The 20,936-nt window shown below is 48.4% G+C and overlaps 1 protein-coding gene across 3 annotated transcripts in view; it reads left to right on the top strand.

Annotated features, from left to right (window-relative positions):
* The first annotated feature begins 2,266 nt into the window (after window positions 1-2,266).
* The window catches only part of BID (BH3 interacting domain death agonist), a 35,352-nt gene continuing 16,682 nt past the window's right edge, over window positions 2,267-20,936 (top strand). The window contains exon 1 of one of the 3 annotated variants that reach the window (XM_044991749.1): window positions 2,267-2,390. The gene's annotated coding sequence lies outside the window, so the exon portion shown is untranslated. Of the gene's footprint in view, window positions 2,391-5,387; window positions 5,529-20,936 lie in introns of those variants that run through there. The other 2 variants (XM_044991757.1, XM_044991741.1) reach the window with 2 other exon arrangements.

Here is a 20,936-nt window from a genome sequence, read left to right as displayed (position 1 = left end):
CGTTCCATGCATAACACTGGTGCATGCTCTCATCCCCAGTCTCTTGCAGCATTAGATGCCATGGTGTGAGCGATGTGCAGTCACTTGCTGCTTTCCATTAAATGTCCCTGCTCAGTTCTGGTGTGCATTCCTATCCCCTCACCTCACTCTACAGTCCCAGCATAAGCTGTCCCTGCTCTCCTTGCTGTACTAAACACCCCACACTGCAAGTGACACCTGCACCTGCTCCATTCTAGGTCTCTATACCATATGCAGTACACATTCCATTAGTTATACCAACACATGGTCCACTCCCAGGCTCCTCGCTGTGTGCATCTTCAGGGCTGATTAGCTACAGTATCTGCAGCTGTGGAGCAATGTCTGCAACAGACTGGAAGGATTCAGAGACTAATCTGTTTGCCTTCAGTGGGGAGAGCCTTCCAGTCTGAGTTATACCTGTTCTAAAAGAACAGGCTTTGGCCCCAACTGGTAGGTCATGTTCCCTTAATGAATGAGCCCATGTGATACAGGGTTGGAGCAAAGGAGCTGGGAGCACAAAGAAACTTGGCTGCTAATCCCAGTGACATCACTAACTGAGAATATGACTAAGCAAGTCACCAGACCTCCCCATTGCCTTGTTCACCCAGCAGGAAATTTACAGGGTGTTGGGAGAATCCCAGATCGGGAAATCCTCAATGTTGAAAGTAAAGCTTCTTGCAAACATCTATTCTTCTTTATAGTAAGTAAATAAACCATGTTTTGGAAAATACAAGCTGCTCTGCTATGCCGATGAGGCTGGGAGGGGCTGATGTGACACACTGGCTTCCTGCTGACTAGTTTATTCCTCATTGTTTGACAGCTCCTTCTCCACAGACTGTTTGGGGATGCCATCACTTCTGTCCTCCAGGTGGCAGAGGGGAAACAGCTCTGTCCTTTTTAATATAGAGAGATGATAGATCAGGGGTTGCCAATCTGTGGCTCCAGAGCCGCATGTGACTCTTCAGAAGTTAATATGCGGCTCCTTGTATAGGCACCAACTCGGGGGCTGGAGCTACAGGTGCCAACTTTCCAGTGTGCCCGGGGGGAGGGGGAGGGTGGTGTGCTCACTGCTCAACCCGACTGTGCCAGAGGCCCTGCCCCTACTTCACCCCTTTCTCCAAGGCCCCCGCTCCTTCCTGCCCCCTTCCCTGAGCCTGCCACACCCTCGCTCCTCCCCCTCCCCCCAGAGCCTCCTGCATGCCACAGGAGGCATGGGGAAGGAGGGGGAGGCACTGATCAGCAGGGTTGTTGGCAGGTGGGGGGGGAGCTAGGGTGACCAGATGTCCTGATTTTATAGGGACAGTCCTGATATTTGGGGCTTTTTCTTATGTAGGTGCCTATTACCCCCCCACCTTCTGTCCTGATTTTTCACACTTTCTATCTGGTCACCCTAGGGGGAGCTGATGTATTACTGTGGCTCTTTGGCAATGTACATAGGTAAATTATGGCTCTTTCTCAGGTGCAGGTTGGCCACCCCTGTGATAGATCCTTGTAAGCTGTTGTCAAATGTTCTGACAACAAATGTCTGTCCTGATTGGCTCTGGTGTTTACCCCACTGTGGAGGCAGCTACAGTTGCCCTGGGAGAGATTTCTCTGGTGTCAGCCAAAGAGGCTATATTTGGCTTGTAGGGGGCCTCTCTCCTGTCATTCAAATGGAGGCTGGATAGAGAGGAAAGATGGTCTCTGGTTAAGGCACTGGATTGGGAGTTAAGAGATCTAAGTTGAATTCCCAACTTTGCAAGTGACCTGCTCTGTGACCTTGGGCAAGTCACTTCACCTCTCTGTGCCACAGAGTTGTTTGTAAAAGAGATATTTACTCTCCTTTCCCCCCCCCCCCATCTTGTCTGTGTAGATTGTAACTGTGGTAGGGGCTCTGTACAGCACGTAGCACAATGGGGCTTTGAGCTCAGTTGGGGCCTCCAAGTGCTATTATAATACAGATAATAAGACGAGCCTGACAAGGATTCTGATTTTTCCACTTCAGGAAACAAATACTGTATTCCTGGCCTGAAAAGGACCACTAGGTAGAGGAAGGCTTACACACCCTGTATCTACAACAGGTTGGCTATGTGCACCTGGAGATTGTAAGATGGGGAAGAGACCTCCAGGAAAAGACAGGAGACCCAAATCAGGAGCCCGTGGCGGCAATGGTTTTTGCTTTCACTTTCCATTTATATGAAAGAGCACACCAGGAAGAGGAAATATTTTGCAGCATATACGTTTTGCAACATGCTGCTGTCTTATCCCCCACAGGCAGCCTTATTTATTCACCCCACCCATTCTTCTGGCCCCTTTTCCAGAAGGTGAAAGTCGAAGCCGAAAGAAAGAGAAGTGGATCCTTTCCAAGTGCTTTGAGTTCCGCAGTGGCTCAGGTAAAGGGATAGAGAGGGGTTTATAACAAAATCACTGTGAAGGGAGTGGGGGTGGGGGGCAGGGGAGAGGTAAGGTCCTATCTAGGGACTGATGTGTGGGGATGTGACCTGATACAGTCAGTGGTGTGTGAGGCCATGATTGGTGAAGGCCGTTTTATGGCATGGGGCCTGTGTGGCCATGATGGGGGGCTGGGGATGGGTTTTTCAGTGAGGGCATGGATTTATCTATCTCACAGCTACTGTAAGTGGGAAAGCCAAATATCTTGGGTTTTCTAACCACTTTCCAGACAAAACAATTTCTCCAAACACCCTTAACTTACTAGGGGAATAACCATAGCAAGCATGAAAGGGGAACTGTGTGTTAATGGAAAACTCTCTCTGTGACTTCTATCACACACACAGTTTGTTTTGTTAACAGTTCTTGCAATGAATGCTGTGTGTGGTTGATGGGTTAGGTAACTGCATCTCTAGGTCCCATATACAGGAGAGGGCAGGCTTATTCCTTAAAGGGTGCTGCTTCACAGGTCAAAGCGAGAGATCTTTCAAAGTAGGAGACCTCAAAGGGCTCTCGATCAGCATCAAAGCAGGGGACCTTACACCTGCCACAAGAGCAGGAAAACGCCACCCTCCTTAAACCTTGTTTCCAGTGAGGAATGCCTCAAAATTGGGGAAGGGGGAGAGTTCCCTATACTCACACCCTTATGGAAAAATCTTATGGAATGTAACAGGAATGAAACTAATCCAGCTTTAGAGCAGGGATTCTCAACCTAGGGTTGCAGCCAACTTTGTCCTTCCATATGGCGAGGGGAAGGTCCCCAGTACGGAAAAGTTTGAAAACCACTTTTCTGTAGAACTTAGTCTAAAAACCTATAGGAATTTAATGAATAATGATCTTCTTTCTATAGGTTTTTTTAATCATCCTATCGATTTCTGTAAGGTGGTCCTCAAAAAAAACAACTTCCATGGATAAAATGTACTACTGTCTCTTACATTCTCTATAAGGATGTAGGATACTTTGGACAGGGAGAGATGGCCATGGAATGTGAAGGTTGCCAACTCTGGAAATGGTGTATTTCTTAAAGCCCCAGCAGCTGGAGTCAGATGATTGGGGCAGGGCTTGAGTCCTTTTGTTGACACTTGTTTGGATCTACTTGCTCAGGAGCAGCAAAGGGGAGAGGGGATGTCACTGTACTCCAGCTGGGACCCTTCAGCCTGTGGAAGAGTAAAGGGCTCCTTTCCTTCCTCCTGCAACCCCCCCCCTTCCAGTGCCTTGTGGGAATGTCAGTAGCATTGATCATAGATGAGTGAGGGAGAAGGTGCAACAAAGAGGGGCCAAGATTGTCCCCCCAGCACCACCCCCACTTGGCTGGCTCTGAGCAGAGATCTAGCAGCTGCCACCTCCTCGGCCATGCCTGAGACAGAAGTGCAGGCTGCCATGCAGCCAAGGACCCACCCCCACACAGAAGGAAACAGACAAGGGTGCCCATGTCCCTCTCCAATAGGAGAGTACCTGCCGGAGTCTAAGTGCTGCAGGCTGGGTTGGGAGGCCCTAGTACTTCCCTGAACCCCCTTGTCCCAGGCAGGGCAGCCACTGGGGCTTTCTGCAGGGGTGCTGGGGGCTGCACACTAACTCCCCCTCTGCTGAGATGTGCCAAGCCTGAGACCAGGGCAGGCCACAGCCCTGAGAGCACAGGGAAAGGTACCTGTGGACCCTGAGCACCCTGGTCTGTGTGTAAAGACCTGGTGCTGCATGGTACCTCCTCCTGCAGAGGGCTGGGGGAAGTGCCAGGGCCTACCCTCCCGTTCCACAGCACCGACACTCTGACACAGGCTCCCCAGCCGCAGTCTTCTGTGTGGGCATTGGGTCACCAGGCCCAGGGCCATGCACCCTGGTGTCTTGGGCATAGCTTGGACTGTAGGTGGCAGCTGCTGGGTCTGGGCCCTCTCCTTTGCCAAAAGTACTGGTGGACCTGGAATACCCTTCTCGCCTGGTCCAGCACTGATCAGATGAGATGTTAGTTTTCACTTACTTTTCTTTGAGGGGTCTAGACCGTGTTGTGGCAAAGAAAAGCTAGAAGCAGCCTAAAGGCTCAAAAAACTAGCAAAGAAAAAAAAACCCAGCACCCCCCTTATTATGATTCAAAACACTGCTGATTGGTTTTAAAATCTCATGATTTGCAATGTGAGGGGACCTCATTATTATTGAATAGGTACGGTTAGTAACACTTAATTTTCAAGTCAAAATGTAATCTTAGTTACCCCCCAAAACCCCCCAGCTAGGATCAGAACAGGGCCCCTCTGTGAGCAGCGGCCAGCCTGGAACTGTGGGTCTGATTTCGCCTCCCCGCACCGTGCCCCGGCCCTGAACGCTGGGTTGGGCAGAGCCGGCTCAGCCCCTGTTTGCGGAGCGCTTCCTCTTTTAGCGGCGGGGACCCGCGCCCAGCCTGCGTGAGGTGATTTCCCCCGGAGACAGCAGCAGGCGGGACGTGGCTTCCTTCCTCTTTGCTCACCTGTGCGCGGCGGAGTCGGGTCTCGCCGGCCCCGTGCAGCCGCCTGCAGCCGCCCGCCCGCCCGCCGGAAGCGTGTCTGGTCTGGCCGCCCTAGGAACGTCTCCCCTCCCCCCACAGCGGCCAGCCGTGAGCCGGGCTCCTCTTCTCCGCTCCCTCCCCCTCCCAGCAACGTGTGAGCGGGGCCTAGGCCTCTGCCCAAGGTGTGGGCCTGCCTGAGGGCTCGATGCCACGGTGATGGGCTCCCCGGCAATCCCTGCTCGCGGCTCTGCGCTCCCCCCCCCGGCACGCCATGCAATTGTCCCTGGGTGGTAGGAGAATAGCCCCCCCCCCGCACACACCGGCTTGGGACTCTCCAACCCCCCCCCCCATTGCTATGGGCCTTGGCCCTAATTTCCTTCCCCGTGGGGAGCAGTTGGCAGCCCCCGCCCGCTCGCCGCCATCCAGCCCTGGGCTGCGTCCTGCTCCCCTCCCCCAGCGCCAGGGGCGCCGGAGCACAAAGCGGCCGCTGTCTCTTTAAGCGGTTTGGAGGGAGAGCGGAGGAAGCTCCCCCCACTCGCGGCTGCCGAGCTCTGCAGGCCGGGGCTGGGCGCGGACTCGGCGCGTTGCCCGAGCCCCGGAGCGGCGCGCGGTGAGTATCCCCCGGGCGCCCCCGCTGCGGAGCCGGCCCCGGAGCTCCGCCTGCACCGTCCCCCCCCCCGGGCCCCGAGCCGGGCCGGAGCCACCGGGGCTCCCTCTGCGCGAGTGGCGGGGAGGCTCGCCGGGAGGCGGGGGGTCCGGCTTGCAAGCTGCAGGCAGCGACCCAGGCTCCCAGGGGCTGCCGTGGCCCCGGTGCCCTGGCGCCTTCCCGTGGCTGGGCTTCGCGCCTGATCCCCCCGCCACGGGGCCGGGCGGCCTTGTGGGTCTCACACCGGAGTGAGATGCCCGGAGTCTATATGGGCAGGTGGGTTTCAACCAGATCTTTCCCCAGGCGCCTCGTCCGCCCCCACCCATTGGCCTCGCTCGCCCCGGTGCCGCCTGCCTCCAAACCGAGGCGCCAGGTCTAACAAACGTGCATTTAGTCCTGTCCCAGTCTGCAGCCACCCCCAGCCCAGAGAGCGGTGTAACCCTGCTGGAGCGATGCCTGGGGCTGAGCTGTGGGTTACCGCCCATCGGCTGTTCTTCTGAGCCGGGCTCTAGCTCAGCCCCAAGTTAGTGGCTTGATGCAGCATGGCAGGGTGAGGTTCTGTGGAGGACCCGTGTTAGGCAGGAGCTCAGACGAAAATAGTTCCTCTGGCCTTAAAATGTACTAACGTCAGTGCCCAGCCTGTGGGAATCCTTCACGAGCAAGGGTGCCGTGTCCGCCTGTTGTAACGGCTTGGAAAGTACCAGCCCATTCCATACCCATGATGTGTCTGTGTCCCGAGTAGCTGGCACAAGATATTTTTCAGGGGATGCATCCTGATTGCAGGGCACCATGCTTTCAGGCTGGCACAGTGGCATATTTCACAAACAGTAACGTTAATGTGAGTTAGTCAATTAAAAAAAAAAGAGTGGGCTCATGGTCAGGGCCGGATTAATGCAGGGGCTGCAGCCCAGGGCCTCAGGCTAAGGAGGGCCCCCCCCAGGGCCGGCTCCAGACCCCAGCGCGCCAAGCGCGCACATGGGGCGGCATTTTCCCAGGAGGGCGGCAGGCGGGTCCGGCGGACCGTCTGCAGTCATGCCTGCGGGAGGTCCACCGGAGCCCCGGGAGCAGCGGACCTCCCGCAGGCATGCCTGCGGATACTCCACCAGAGCCGCCGGACCAGCGAGCCCTCCGCAGCTGCGGGAGGTCCACTGGAGCCGCGGGACCAGCGGATCCTCTGCAGTCATGCCTGTGGGAGGTCCGCTGGTCTCCCGGCTCCGGTGCACCTCCCGCACGAATGACTGCTTGGGGCACCCAAATTGCTAGAGCCGCCCCTGGCCCTGCCAAAATAAATCCATAATTATATACAATTTGGTGGTGGTCAGCCTGGCGATTGTAATCGACTGGTCGATCGTGGAGCCTCTGCCAGTCAATCCTGTGGTTGGATCAATGTGAGTGTGCTCCCTTTGAGATCAGTGGTGCTCAGCACCGGGTTTTGCCTGCCCATGTCCATCTGATTGCAGCTGTGGGAGCTTTGGTTCCTCCTCTTTCTTCTAGTCTTTTTCATTTAACTTCAGTTTTCTTTCCCTGAAATTGTTAAAGCTTCTCTATAAGGAGCTGTTTCTGTGTCTGATTTTTTCCACCTTGTGTCTCTCATGTTGAAAATTTTTCTCTCTTGGGATTGTTTTCCCTCTAATTTTCTTCTTTCTCTCTGCTCTATTTTTTTTCTTTCACTGTTCCTCAGCGCTTATCATTTTTCTTTCCTTTACTTTGTGTTTCCAGTCTCTTACCTTCATTCTGGAAAATATGTCTCCACCTATGAATGCTCTCCTCCATTCTCATAATAATAATAATTGGAGATATACCAATCTCCTAGAACTGGAAGGGACCTTGAAAGGTCATTGAGTCCAGCCCCCTGCCTTCACTAGCAGGACCAAGTACTGATTTTGCCCCAGATCCTTAAGTGGCCCCCTCAAGGATTGAACTCACAACCCTGGGTTTAGCAGGCCAGTGCTCAAACCACTGAGCTATCCCTCCCCCCTTCCTTTTCCCTGCTGCTCCCAGTCTTCACCTCTTACCCATCCCCTCTCTCTCTGATTATGCCTCCTGATCTTTTCCTCTCCTCTCTTTTCTTGAGCCTCAGTCAAACTGTCCTCTTTCTTCTTCACCCCTCTGCCACGGCCAGATTGCCCCTCTCCTGTTCAGCTTTGCTGGGATTGTCCCTGCAAGACCCTTTGCTGCTGCCCTGGTGAGAATTATACAGTGCTTCCCTTAGCCTTTCTTCTGGTGTTCTCTGGGTAGGATCCTTGTGGAGGGAAGAGGAAGAGATTAATCCTGTAGCAAAACTAGGAAACTCCTTCCTGATTGGTGGTTGACTGCTTCTGTCAAAGCTCCCATTTCTGGATTTCCATGGCCATGATTGCATTCAAGTTCACATCAGAGGAATCCAGGAATGGCACCTCCAATAAAAGAATAAAAATCGGACAGTCTGCAGGCTTGGAGCTTATGCTGGCTCTTACTGGGTTTCCCTATACCAGGAGTTAAATGATTGCATAGTCCATCACCATATTAAATCAGGGCACTTCTTTTTCCCCTCAGGGTCTGGCTTGCCCTGATCTATTGTAAATTCAGTTGTAAATTCAGCTGGTTTTTTTACTCACCAGGCGCAGCATGCAGACAGACACTGCTGCTGCAATTACAATGTTAAATAACACATTTGGATGTGTCTGGGGAGGAGAGATGCTTGGTGTGGTGGAGGGTGACAGCAGGGCAGTGGGAGCAAGAGGGAGCAAGCACTCTTCCAGAGAAGGGCTTTTTAGAGTGTGCAAGGAGTTTATGTAACTGTCCCTACATGAGCTGACGGTGGGTTTTGAACTTGGGACGGTCAAAGTACAAGAACCTACAGCTTGAGCTATGGGATGAGGTCCTCTACATAATGGTTGTAGCAGACTCTTCTGTAACCTCTATAGAGGCAATCAAAATGTTTTTTTAACAGAAAATGACTTCTTCTGACAACAAGTTTTTGCAAAAGATGTCCATCTTTGTTGAAAATGTTTTAGTTTCCTGCAGTCGATATTTCAAAAATTTCATCTGCCAGTTTTTCATCAAAAAATGAAGAAAAGAAAAAAAAACTTTCAATGGAAATGACAAAAACTGTTTTTGTTTTTTGTTGAGTTATTTTTTTATGGGAAAAGAAATAATCTGCCCAGCTCTCTACTGCTTAGGTGAAAGAGCTGCTGGTGTAGCAGGGAGCACAAAGATCTACACTGTGCCAGCCTGGGTTATACAAATAGAGGGGGAATGTATTTTATAAAAAGATGTGTCCATAATAACTAAGTACCTGTGTGACCTTTTGTAGCCCATTGTCTGCCCAGCTTCCTATTTCCCCCACCTATTGCCTGTAACTATCACTTGCTCATGTCTACTGTTGTTGTTAATCATATTTATTATGCCTAGGGACCAACCCAGAATGGGGCTCCATTTTGCTAGATGCTCTACAGTTTACATCATCAGATTGCAAACTCTTTAGGGCAGGTTTTATATTGTCATGTGCGCAGTTTCCCACACACCGAGCTCTACGCTGAGCTTAAAAGCACGCACATGTTTAGGACAAGTGTGGCTTGTACTGAAAAGTGACTATATAAAGACATCACCTTCTCACTCCACTGATCCTGCCTGTGGCTGTAAATCTGTTGTATTTAGGAATAAAAATGATTGTTCCCCCTGCTTTTTACTTGAGTTATCCCAGCTGACGCCAGCACAACTGAGAGGGTGAATTGGTTTCTATTCCTCCTTGAGCATCATCAGGACAGCTGTTCCAAGCAGTTTGGCAAGCCCACTGAAGGCAGCTGGGCTGCACAGGTGTCACCTAACTGTCAGAAATGCTGTTACTGGCAGTGAGGCCTATTGTGCATAGGAATAGGGTAGCATCCATTTAAATAGTGTGTGAGGTCTCTAGTGTTGCTCACCATGTTCTGTTTTAGTAGCCTTCAGAAATCATCATGCAGCAGCATGTATGTATGTAGCTAGGCCTGGCATGTTTGTGTCTTTTTAGCAAGCATGGTTGTTTGAGACCCAACTGTGCCCATGTTGTTTCCTCATATTGTTTACTTTTATGTAAACAGATGATAGTACGTAAGAAAATGAGCCCAGCTTGATTCTTGCATCTCAGCATGAGTTTGAAGGGCTGGTAGTTCAAATATTTTTTGAGAGTGAGCACGTTTGACCTGGAATCAGCAAGACACAGACCCAGGAACCACACAATACCATTTTTAGAGTCCTTTCCTGGACAGAATGACACTTTAAAGTCACAGAATTGTATGTGACACTCTGAGTGCATGGTGCTATGTTGTACTGCAGTGGTGGGCAACCTGCGGCCTGTCAGGGTAATCCGCTGGCGGGCTGCGAGACAGTTTGTTTACATTGACTGTCCGCCGGCATGGCTGCCCGCAGCTCCCAGTGGCAGTGGTTCGCCATTCCTTGCCAATGGGAGTGGTGGCCAGCACATACCTGAAGCCCGTGCTGCTTCCCGCAGCTCCCGTTGGCTGGGAACAGCGAACCGTGGCCACTGGGAGCTGCGGGCAGCCATGCCTGTGGACAATCAATGTAAACAAACAGTCTCGCGGCCCGCCAGCAGATTACCCTGCTGGGCCACAGGTTGCCCACTACTGCTGTAATGTGTGCCTGTGCAGAAGAGTAACAGCGTAACCATTAGCACTTTGTATATGTAATCAACCCAAGCATTGCTCTAGTGTGTCTGCATGAATAGCAGGTCACAGGTGTGAGATCATGGACTCTGCAGGAATGTTCTGAGAGATTCCTACTCTCCCCACTTAGCTGTCAGAGTGAGCTAACCCCCAGCGGGGAATCAGCTTGATGGGTGACTTCCTTTTCTTAAGTGAATTATGAAGAAACAGCTCATTTGCAGTCAGTTCATTTCCATGTAATAGGTGTTTCCTCAGACAAAGATCTGAAATTGCTGACAAATCCAGCACTTGATGGTGATGATTTTCTTTGCATAGCACCTCCCACTGATTATCACAATGGACTGTGTCTTAATTGTCTGATAGGCTGTAAGGGATTTGGGGCAGGGATAGTCTGACCTTTGAGTCTTGCACAGAGCCAAGCACGTATTAATATTGCTTAGAAGGAAGCTATCTTTAGAGCTTGACCTGAACTACAAAATTCACACTGAAGTTGGAACGCCCTTAAGTTTGGGTAAGTTCAGCTATAGAGTTTTAGTTTAGATTTGATTCTAGCTGTAACTTATTTTATTCATAAGCATGAGCAAGAGAAGACAAAGGAAACTGGAGGTCCTCTGCTTAGCGGGGAAGGAGAGCTAATAAAGGACGACATCAAGAAGGCTGAGGTATTTAATGCCTATTTTGCTTCAGTCTTCACTAAAAAGGTAAATTGTGACCAGATACTTAACACAATTAACAACAAGGGGGAAGGAACGAAAGCCAGAATAGGGAAAGAACAACTAAAATACTATTTTGATAAATTAGATGTATTCAGATCATCAGGGCCTGATGAAATTCATTCTAGAGCACTTAAGGAATAAGCTGAAGCAATCTTGGAATTGTTAGCAATTATTTTTGAGAACTCATGGAGGACATGTGAGATCTTAGAGAACTAGAGAAGGGCAAATACCGTATCTGTCTTTAAAAAGGGGAATAAAGAGGACCTGGAGAATTACAGACCAGTCAACCTAACTTTGATAACTGTAAAGATACTGGAATAAATTATTAAATAATCAATTTGTAAGCCTCTAAGATTACGAATAATAGCCAGTAGTCAAGAACAAATCATGCTATACCAACCAATATCCTTCTTTGACAAGGGGGCTGTCTTATAGACTCTGTAAAATCAAGATATAGCACGTCTTTTGTTGCTTAGGAGAATGTAATGTGGGACGGCAAACTAGAGAAATGTTGTCTAGATGAAATCACTGTAAGTGGGGGATGCAAAAATGGTTGAAAGACCATACTCAAAGAATAGTTATCAATGGTTTGCTGTCAAGCTGGGGGGACATAGTGGGGTCCTGCAGGGGTATCTTCATTCATGTCTTGGATAACGGAATGGAGAGTGTGCTTATCAAACTTGCGTATGATGCCAAACTGGCAGGGATTGCAAGTACTTTGGAGGGCACGATTAGAATTCAAAATGAGCTTGACAAACTGGAGAATTGGTCTGAAATCTACAATAAGAAATTCAGTGAAGACAAGTGTAACATACTACACTTAAGAAGGAAAATCAAATGCTCAGCTACAAAATAAGGAACAACTGGCTAGGCAGTAGTACTGCAGCAGAGAGATCTGGGTGTTATAATGGATCACAAATTGAATATGAATCAACAATGTGATGCAGATGCAAAAAACGCTAATATTATTCTGGGGTCTGTTAACAGGAATGTCGTATGCAAGACACCAGAGATAATTTTCGTGCTCTACTCAACACTGGTGAGACCTCGTCTGGAGTACTTTCTCCAGTTCTGGGTGCTACACTTTAAGAAAGATGTGGACAAATTGGAGGGGGTCCAGAGGAGAACAACAAAAATGATAAAAAGTTTACTAACCTGACCTGTGAGAAAAGGTTTAAAAAATGGGCATGTTTAGTCTTGACTGAGGAGGGACCTGATGAGTCTTCAACTGTGTTAAGGGCTTTTATAAAGAGGATGGTGATCAGTTCTCTGTGTCCATTGGAGGCAGGGCAAGAAGTAATGGGCTTAATCGGCAGTAAGTGAGATTTAGGTTAGATATTAGGAAAAACTTTCTAACTATAAGGGTAGTGAAGTACTGGAATAGACTTGCAAGGGAGGTTGCGGAATCCCCATCATTGAAGGTTTCTAAGAACGGGTTAGACACACACCTTTCAGGGATGGTCTAGGTTTACTAAGTCCTGCTGCAGCACAGGGGGCTGAACTAGATGTCCCCTCAAGGTCCATTGCAGCCCTGCAATTCTGTGATTCTATGTATTTGCTTCAGAGTGTAGAGAGAAAGTCGCTGCCCCCAAAATTTTTCAGTTGCGGTTTGGACAAAGAACATGACGTGAGAGAGTGTGGTTACGGGAAGGAGAGGTTAAAGAATAATCATAGATTGGGTCATACAATGAAAGTACAGTAGAATTTTGTGTCTGAAAATTATATTTCTTCGGGCTGGAGTTGAGGAAATGCTGCTGCTTGCAGCAAATTGTGATATGGGATGCTGCTGTTCTCACTGTTGCCTTTCCTGCTCCAAGAACAGTGTGTAAAAATGGTTCAGCTTCGTACCCCGCCCCAGGCCTTGCTGAGCTTGCCTAAGTTGCTTCCTCCACTCTTCCTGGGGTGCTCGCTGAACAGCACAGCAAAATTTTTACAATGCTGTATGTGAACTCCCCTCTTTGCCCCACTTTCCAGGGCTCCTCTGAGAGTCTCCCTCTTTCTTCTTAGATTAGTCTGTGGCACCTTGAACTAATAAGAGCGTAGGCCTTTGGCACTTGTGTGAAGCTGTTCCTGAGCCCAGTGGTAAGAGCTGCCTTGGACAATGAGTCCTGTTCCAGACTCAGCTACCTGGTCTCTCCAGTTCCTCTCCCTAGGCCTGATCCAACACAAATTGAAGTAAATGGAGAGGCCCTTTGACTACAATGGGCACTGGATCCAGCCCTGTGTGAACAGGAGGAAAAGGCTACAGGTATCAGTAAGACACCAAAATGTTTCCACTCTCACTAAAACAGGCCGCTCTCATTATGGTTTTAAATCATTTTCCCCTGTAGGACCCCCTGCTTCCCTTCACCCCAGAAACTACAATCAAAGCCTTTACCCAGCATCAGGTGAGATGCTAAGGGGGATCTGATTCTGTGGATGCATAAGTGGCTGCAAGCTTCACCTTGTGCCGTATTTCTGACCACCGGAACAAGAAGACCTATAGACCGTTCCTGTCCTTGGTAGTCCCCGTATCTGCCCCCCCCCCCTGCGTTTTGGCACCCTCCTCCCTGCCCACAGCCAAAAAAAAAACAAAAAAAAAAAACCACTGCCCACACTACAGTTACCTAGGGCACTCACCCTCACAGTACCTGGATTGCCCGTGTAGCACAACCCAGTGGGCTGCCCAGTCTAGTGCCACATTTGCTCTGTCTCTAATTTTTAAGGGGGGGAATGTATTTTAGGTAAATCTGCCCCTGAGATCTTGGATTGAAGGTTTTGGGGAGATACATTGTACCCTCTGACGACAAATTTCTTTGGGCTCTGTAGCTGCTAGTCTAGTGCTTCCCAGCTGGGCTGCCTTTGCTGAAGCAAGTCCACGTGGGACAGCTGATCACAGAGCTTTGGGGTTTCACATCCATTTTCTGGGCCCTACAGTGCTCAGAAGCTGTTTGCATTTCCTGACGCCGACAAGTCGAATCTGAAAGTGAAATGCCATCTGGGTCTTTTATGTACAGTCATGTTTCCTCCCTAGTGAACCTAGACTTTAGATTACCATGTCATTCTCTGCCTCTTAGTTGGGGGAGGGGGAGAGCTGCTTCCCCTGAGTCTGTAGCAATGTCCGTCCGCTGGAATATAGGGAGGGAGGGGGAAGTAGTGTGTGTTATGTTGTGTGACTATATGAAAATCTGCCTGTTGCCATAGCCATAACAGATGCAGATTCTAGGAAGATGTTCCTCAAAAACCCTACCAAGTAATCCCCTGAATCAGACAGCAAACCTCCTGGGTCAATTCTTTGGAAACCAGAGATTTCCCCCTGTTTGTAAATTCTTGTCTAAAGCAGTTTGAAAGAGATGCTCCTCCCCCGCCCCCGAGAATGCATAAGTCAAGAGAGACAGCTAAATAGTCAAGACCGTCAAAAGTCACTAGTGATTTTGGATGACTCAATTTTTGGGTGCCCAACTTGAGGCACTTTAAAGAGGCCTGATTTCCAGGAAGTGCTGAGCACCCACCCTCTGAAAATCAGGGCCCTTTAAGGTGTGTCAAGTCATGCTTCCAAAATTATTAATCACTCTTGATAATTTTGGTCTTTGAATTTATTTGGTACCCTTGTTAAACTTTTGGGGGGGGGCAGGATGATTGTTGCAAATCAGGACTAGAGACAGGACAACGAGGCGCTGGATTATCCTACTGTACAATATATTTAGGTTAAACATAGGGCCAATCTTTCTTTTTCCATGTATGGAACATCTTGTTGACTTGTCCATATTAATAGATCATTTCCTACCTGAAGGAAGTGGGTGGTTAGCTCTTAGGAGGTTTATAATTATACTGCGTTAGTATTTGGGAAAAGTCCAATGGAAACATTTAAAATGAAAGCTCATGTTTCAGACAAGCTGCCAGATGTGGAGATGACTGGTCTGGAAACATGAACACAGCCTGCAGTGTGACTTCTGTGAAGTCTTGTCTCTGTGTTCATGCCTGAAACCCTTCTGCTTGTTTAGTCTGTGGTGAATTATTCTGACTCTAGACAGGTGGGCAGGTCTGGCATGAATAATTCTGCTGACCAACTGGCTGGAGTTTGATTCTCTTGATAGGGAATTACTACGCACACTGAACTGTGGAGAAGCTGATCAGGCCTCTGCAAGCTTAATTTCAGTAGGCTGCTTTGATAATATCCCCCTAAAAACATTCTCTCTCCTAACATAGGCGCTTTGGATGATCCAGATTGTTTCAGCATTCAGATGTTCACATTATGAACTAAGCATACCAGGCTTTTTCTATAGCTGTTCCTTTAGAAAGCATTCCAGATATCTCTAGTGTTTCTGTATGGATCTGGGCCAGATATTCTTTCCCAGATATATGATCTGATGGTAACCTAAGCCAGAGGGCATGGCTGCTAGGAATGGCAGAATGTTGGCCTAGCTCTTCTGGCAAAATCTACCTTCTGGTTCTGATAAGTGCCCTGGGGACTGTAAGTCACCAGAGTCAGGCAAGGAGGACCTTAGTTTCACACCTTCTCCGGGTCTGGTGGTCTCCTGCTCAGTGACTGTGGACAAGTGATGATATGGAATAGAGTCCCTCACACCTTTCCAGTGCAGTGCTTCCAAGAGACCCTTGGTGACAATAGATAACTTTTCTGGGTAAATGTGCAAGAGAACCCATAGGCTGTCAAGACTAAAACAGTGTGTGTGCCTGGAGTTAAAGCAGGCTTCAGAGAGAGGATTTGCCAAAAAAAATTTTTAACTGGGGGATGGTCTCCCAAATGGCCCAGTGAATAAAGCATGTCACTGGGGTTTAGGAGATCTGGGTTCTATTCCCAGCCAAGTCACCTGCTATGACCTCAAGTCACTTGCTGTACTTTTTGGTGCCTAAATTTACCCATCTATAAAATGAGGATAATGATGCCTAGCCATCTTTTGAATCTCTGAGGTGTGTGTATGAAAAATACAGTATTTAGTGGCCTGAATTTCAAAGGTTGTGGGTACCTGTAGCTCCCTTTGAAGTGAATGGGAGCTGGGGTGCTCAATATCACTGTATTTCAAGCCAATAACTATAATATTAACTAGATTGCAGCAGTCCATTGACACAATGTGGAACTCGTTGTTAAGGGATGTGAAGGCCAAAACTATAACAGGGTTAAAAAAAGAACTAGATAAGTTCATGGAGGATAGGTGCATCAATTGTTATTAACCAAGATGATCAGGGATGCAACCCCATGCTCTGTGTGACTTTACCTTCTGATTGCCAGAAGCAGTGAGTGGGCGATGGGATGGATCACTCGATTACCTGTTCTGTTCATTCCTTCGGGAGTCCCTGGCATTGGCCACTGTCGGAAGACAGGATACAGGGCTAGATGGACCTTTGGTCTGACCCAGTATGGCTGCTTTTATGTTCTTAATGCCGCAAAGCAACACAGGTACAAATGCACAGAATAACTGTCTCTGCCCACACTCCACATATCCTTTACCTCCTGGCTTCTAGACTGGGGGTGGCCTGTCTCTGTTCCTTCCTCTTTCCTTAAGCTGGGATCAAATCCTTTTCTTTGGGATCATTGGTCCTAGACCGGTGCTTGGCAAACTCTGATGGCCTTGTAGGCACTATATTAGTTTGCCTATGTGTTCTTCTATCAGTAGCAGGTTCAGAGAGGGGGGAACCATATAAACACCAATGTCACTCCATTTATTAAAATAACTGCCTCAATATTGTGCTTCATTAAATCACTAGCTGCATCTGTGAAACTTAAATAAAAGTTATATGCACCTCTGCTGTGATCTAGGGCCCTGCATAGAACTGTTCTTTAATTCCACTCCCGTTATTATGGCAGCAGGTCCTCTGGAACCAATAGGATCCCAGACCCACTGCAGGGCTCTACATAAGTCCCACACAGGGCTCTACCTTGATCCTTTCTCCGTGCAAAGTCTGAGGTGCCCCAGCTGCAAAGTCTGCTCCTCTTTCCACATTTAAAAAGGGGCCCTATGAAGTGAACTTAAGCAAAATATCAGACTTGAGCCAAGATTTGAAAAAAGAGGTACCTAAAATTAGGCTCCTACGTCTACATTTAGGCATCTAGAGGTGCGATTTTCAAAAATGGCAGCTTGACTTGAGAGCTTGTGGTGTTTATGTAAATTTGAATTTTCTTGTGGGGGTGGGGAAGATGTCTGATATTTTCTCCTGATTATTTTGGGCCATTTAGCACCTCTTGAACGTGGGACATGGACTGCTTCCGACAGCCAAAGCAGCATGGCACTCCAGTGCCTTGGTGATGGATGGCGTTCAGTTTGCTGATGTTGACGTGCATGTGTGTATGTATCCGGAGTAGTTCCTGATGTTAGTTAGAAGTCCCTGGAATAAAGAACCTGTTAGCTCTACAGTGCTATTGCTCGCTCCGAATTCGGGCATGTAACACTTTGGCAGTGAGGATGGCTATGCTCCCACTTACTTTTTTCCTCTCCTCAGCAATCTGTCTTGCCCTGATGGCTGAGCCTATGGTGCTTGTTATGTAAATCACTCTTCATATGTTTGAGGATTGCTTTCGGGGTCCAGCGAGTAGGGCTCCAGAGAGATGGGGGTCTGTTCTTGGCTTTGCCGCTGACCTTCTAGGTTACTTCGGGCAAGTCACTTCACCTGTGTTTCCCCCATTTATAAACTGGGGGTGATACTTCCCTTTCTCACTAAAGAACTTTGAGGTTTACAGATGAAAAGTGCTAGATAAGAGCTAAGTTTCATTCTTGTTAACGATGGCGACATCCCTGTTGCCAGGCAGTGAGCTTAGCTCTGACCCTGGCTGGCAACGGAAGGCCAATATACACTTCATGCATTTCCCCTTCCTGATGACTTACAGGCTATTGCAGTTTCTGTTCTAGAGAACTTCCTCATGCTGAAGTGAAAGAGGCTGTAGAAAGATAAGCATCTTGACAGTGCACAAAAAAAGCAGCTGATGTTCCTGACTGATACATTGTTTCTATCCAGGGGATTGTTTCTCTGTTTGTATGTGTTGTATCTCAGATGTTCCCTCTACAAACTGCCCTAAATTATCCATACCATGCATGTGTGAGTGACTACTGCTGGAAAGTGTAATTGTTTGGCTAGAAAAAGAACCTTGTATAGCTGAGGCTAAAATACTTGCTGACAAGATTGACGATCATATACGGCCAATTAATTCTCTAATAGTGCAATCTGCAGATCTGCATAGGAGGAGTGGGTGAAATGCTGGTGAACAGATATACAGCTCATGAGACAGATTCTGTGTTGAGCGTTTTAAGAGATGCAGCACAGAAGGTGACAAGGAGTCCTGTGGCACCTTTATAGACTAACAGACGTATTGGAGCATAAGCTTTCGTGGATGAATACCCACGTCTGTTAGTCTATAAGGTGCCACAGGACTCCTTGTCGCTTTTTACAGATACAGACTAACACGGCCACCCCCCTGATACTTGAGCACAGAAGGTGTGGCCCTGGAGTAGAGTGGATGAAAGTGGCTTTGTATGACTGTTTTTAACTATCTAAAACAGGGGTAGGCAACCTATGGCACGCGTGCCGAAGGCAGCACGCAAGCTGATTTTCAGTGGCACTCACACTGCCCTGGTCCTGGCCACCAGTCCGGGCAGTTCTGCATTTTAATTTAATTTTAAATGAAGCTTCTTAAACATTTAAAAAATCTTATTTACTTTACATACAAGAAGTGAGCTTTAGCTCACGAAAGCTCATGCTAAAATAAATTTGTTAGTCTTTAAGGTGCCACAAGTACTCCTGTTTTTTTTTGCGGATACAGACTAACACGGCTGCTACTCTGAAACCTAACAATAGTTTAGTTTATATAGTATAGACTTATAGAAAGAGACCGTCTAAAAACGTTAAAATGTATTACTGGCACACGAAACCTTAAATCAGAGTGAATAAATGAAGACTCGGCACACCACTTCTGAAAGGTTGCTGACCCCGATCTAAATTATGGGCTGCTGCAAAGCCCCTGGGGAAGTACGTTAAATGAGGGCAAACTTCCCCAGGGCTGCCTACGGGTTGCACAGCAGCTGAGAACTTCTGTAGCTCTCAGCATTGTGCTACTTTCCTTCTGTTTTGCTGGGGCTGCAAGGGGAGCAGCATAGGGGCAACTTACGACCTTTCTTTTGCAGCTCTTTCACACCGATGCACTATCAGAGACCAAGACAGAATTGGCCCCCACATATCTCATAAGTACAGTATACAGCAGTTACCTCCCGTATGATTTCATTGTATCTCTACTGCACATGTGTCCAGTTGCACAGTTCATTAGACAAAGGAGGTTCTCGGTGTGGTTTGACAGGACACTTGGCCACAGTTCTAATTTCTGAATTGGTGTGTGTGACGTTACTGTGTAGATAACTGTGGTTCACCTCACTCCCTTCATTACTGCTTTGCTGTGTTGCCACAGGCAGCCCGCACAGTCAGCTCTACACTCCTGGATTTAGAGTTTAACCTGCTCCACACTTACATAAAGGAAATAATCTTCTGCACTGGGGAGTACTTAAAAGTGCCGACACTGCACAGAGCTACTGAAAAACAGGAGACTTGTGGCTTGGCTACACTTGCGAGTTAGAGCTCATTAAAGCAGCCCCGGACGCCCTAGCTCACTACCCATCCACACTGGCAAGGCATGTAGAGCGCTCTGACTCTGCAGCTAGAGCGCTCCTGGTACTCCACCTCGGCGAGTGGAATAATGTTTAATGCGCCCCCACTGGAGCGCTGTGGTGCTAGTGTGAACAGGGTGTTGCATTACTGCGCTCTGATTGACCTCCGGAAACGTCCCATAATTCCCTTAAGTCAAGTGGCCACTCTTGTCATTGTTTTGAATCACTGCAGGAATGCGGATATGCCCTTTGAAAGCTCTGTTTCTGACAGCTGGCTGCTTATATGCTCCAAGACACAACAACCATTAGTGTGGAATGCTGTGTGTGAGAGAGAGAGAGAGAGAGAGAGGTGGGGGAGAGGGGGTCTGAACTGCTGCTGTCTGAACTTGCAGGACAGCATGCTGACATGTTCTCAGCCCCCCAAAAACCCACTCTCTCTCTCCCCCCCATACACACGACCCTCCCTGTCACACCCCACTCCACCCCCATTTGAAAAGCACGTTGCAGTCACTTGCATGCTGGGATAGCTGCCCATAATGCACCGCTCCCAATGCCACTGCAAGTGCTGCAAATGTGGCCACGCCAGTGCGCTTGAGGCTGTCAGTGTGGACAGACTGCAGCGCTTTCCCTACTGCGCTCTCCGAAGGCTGGTTTAACTCAAAGTGCTCTACATCTGCAAGTGTAGTCATGCCCTTGGTCCTTGCCCTGCAAAAATTGCATTCCAAACTGATGCTAACACACTGGGAGACCCGGTTGTGTTAAATATCATGGTGACAACTGTGCATCTGCAGAATTCTGTATTGTGGAAACTGCCACCTGGATTCATGCAATAGACCTCGCATCTTTCTAAAGTAACAGGTTGTTGCTGGATGCATTTCTTCCTCAATCTTATGCAGGGATCATATTTATTTAACACACACACTCCTTCAAGTTTCTACGGCACATGGCACTGAGTCAGCCACAGGGCTGGGCAACTGCATAGGAAGTGGGGAATAAAATAACACTGGGGATGTGGCCTTTGTGCAACAGAGATTGATAATTGCTTTTGTTTGTGATGGAAGCTGTCCCCCAGGGGGTTACAAGCTAAGACCAACTGTTTGTGTGGCTTGATGGGAGTGTAATAAGGCAGCTCTGGCAGCCATCTGTTGCCAGGAGGAGGTAAGCGTCGCTGTCTTGGATGTCTAGAGCTCCTATATCAAAAGGTCCCATCACCCAAGGTTCGCTAGGTTCTTTCAAGTGTTGAAGCTATCAGCAACTCGAGTTGTGTTACATACCTTTACTATCTTGAATCTGCACCTAATGCTTTCCAGGGGGCCATGGCTAGATTTTGAAAGGCTAGTCTGGGATCCAGTGTTGTTTGGGTGAATATAGGGCCTGATCCTATTCCCACTGAGGCTAACTGCAAAACTCCCGTTGACTTAAACG

Source organism: Mauremys mutica, chromosome 1 (genome assembly GCF_020497125.1).
Source record: "Mauremys mutica isolate MM-2020 ecotype Southern chromosome 1, ASM2049712v1, whole genome shotgun sequence".
NCBI classification, from domain to species: domain Eukaryota; kingdom Metazoa; phylum Chordata; order Testudines; family Geoemydidae; genus Mauremys; species Mauremys mutica.
The sequence above is the reverse complement of the archived record's forward strand: the minus strand, read 5'-3'. Positions and strand labels throughout refer to the sequence as shown.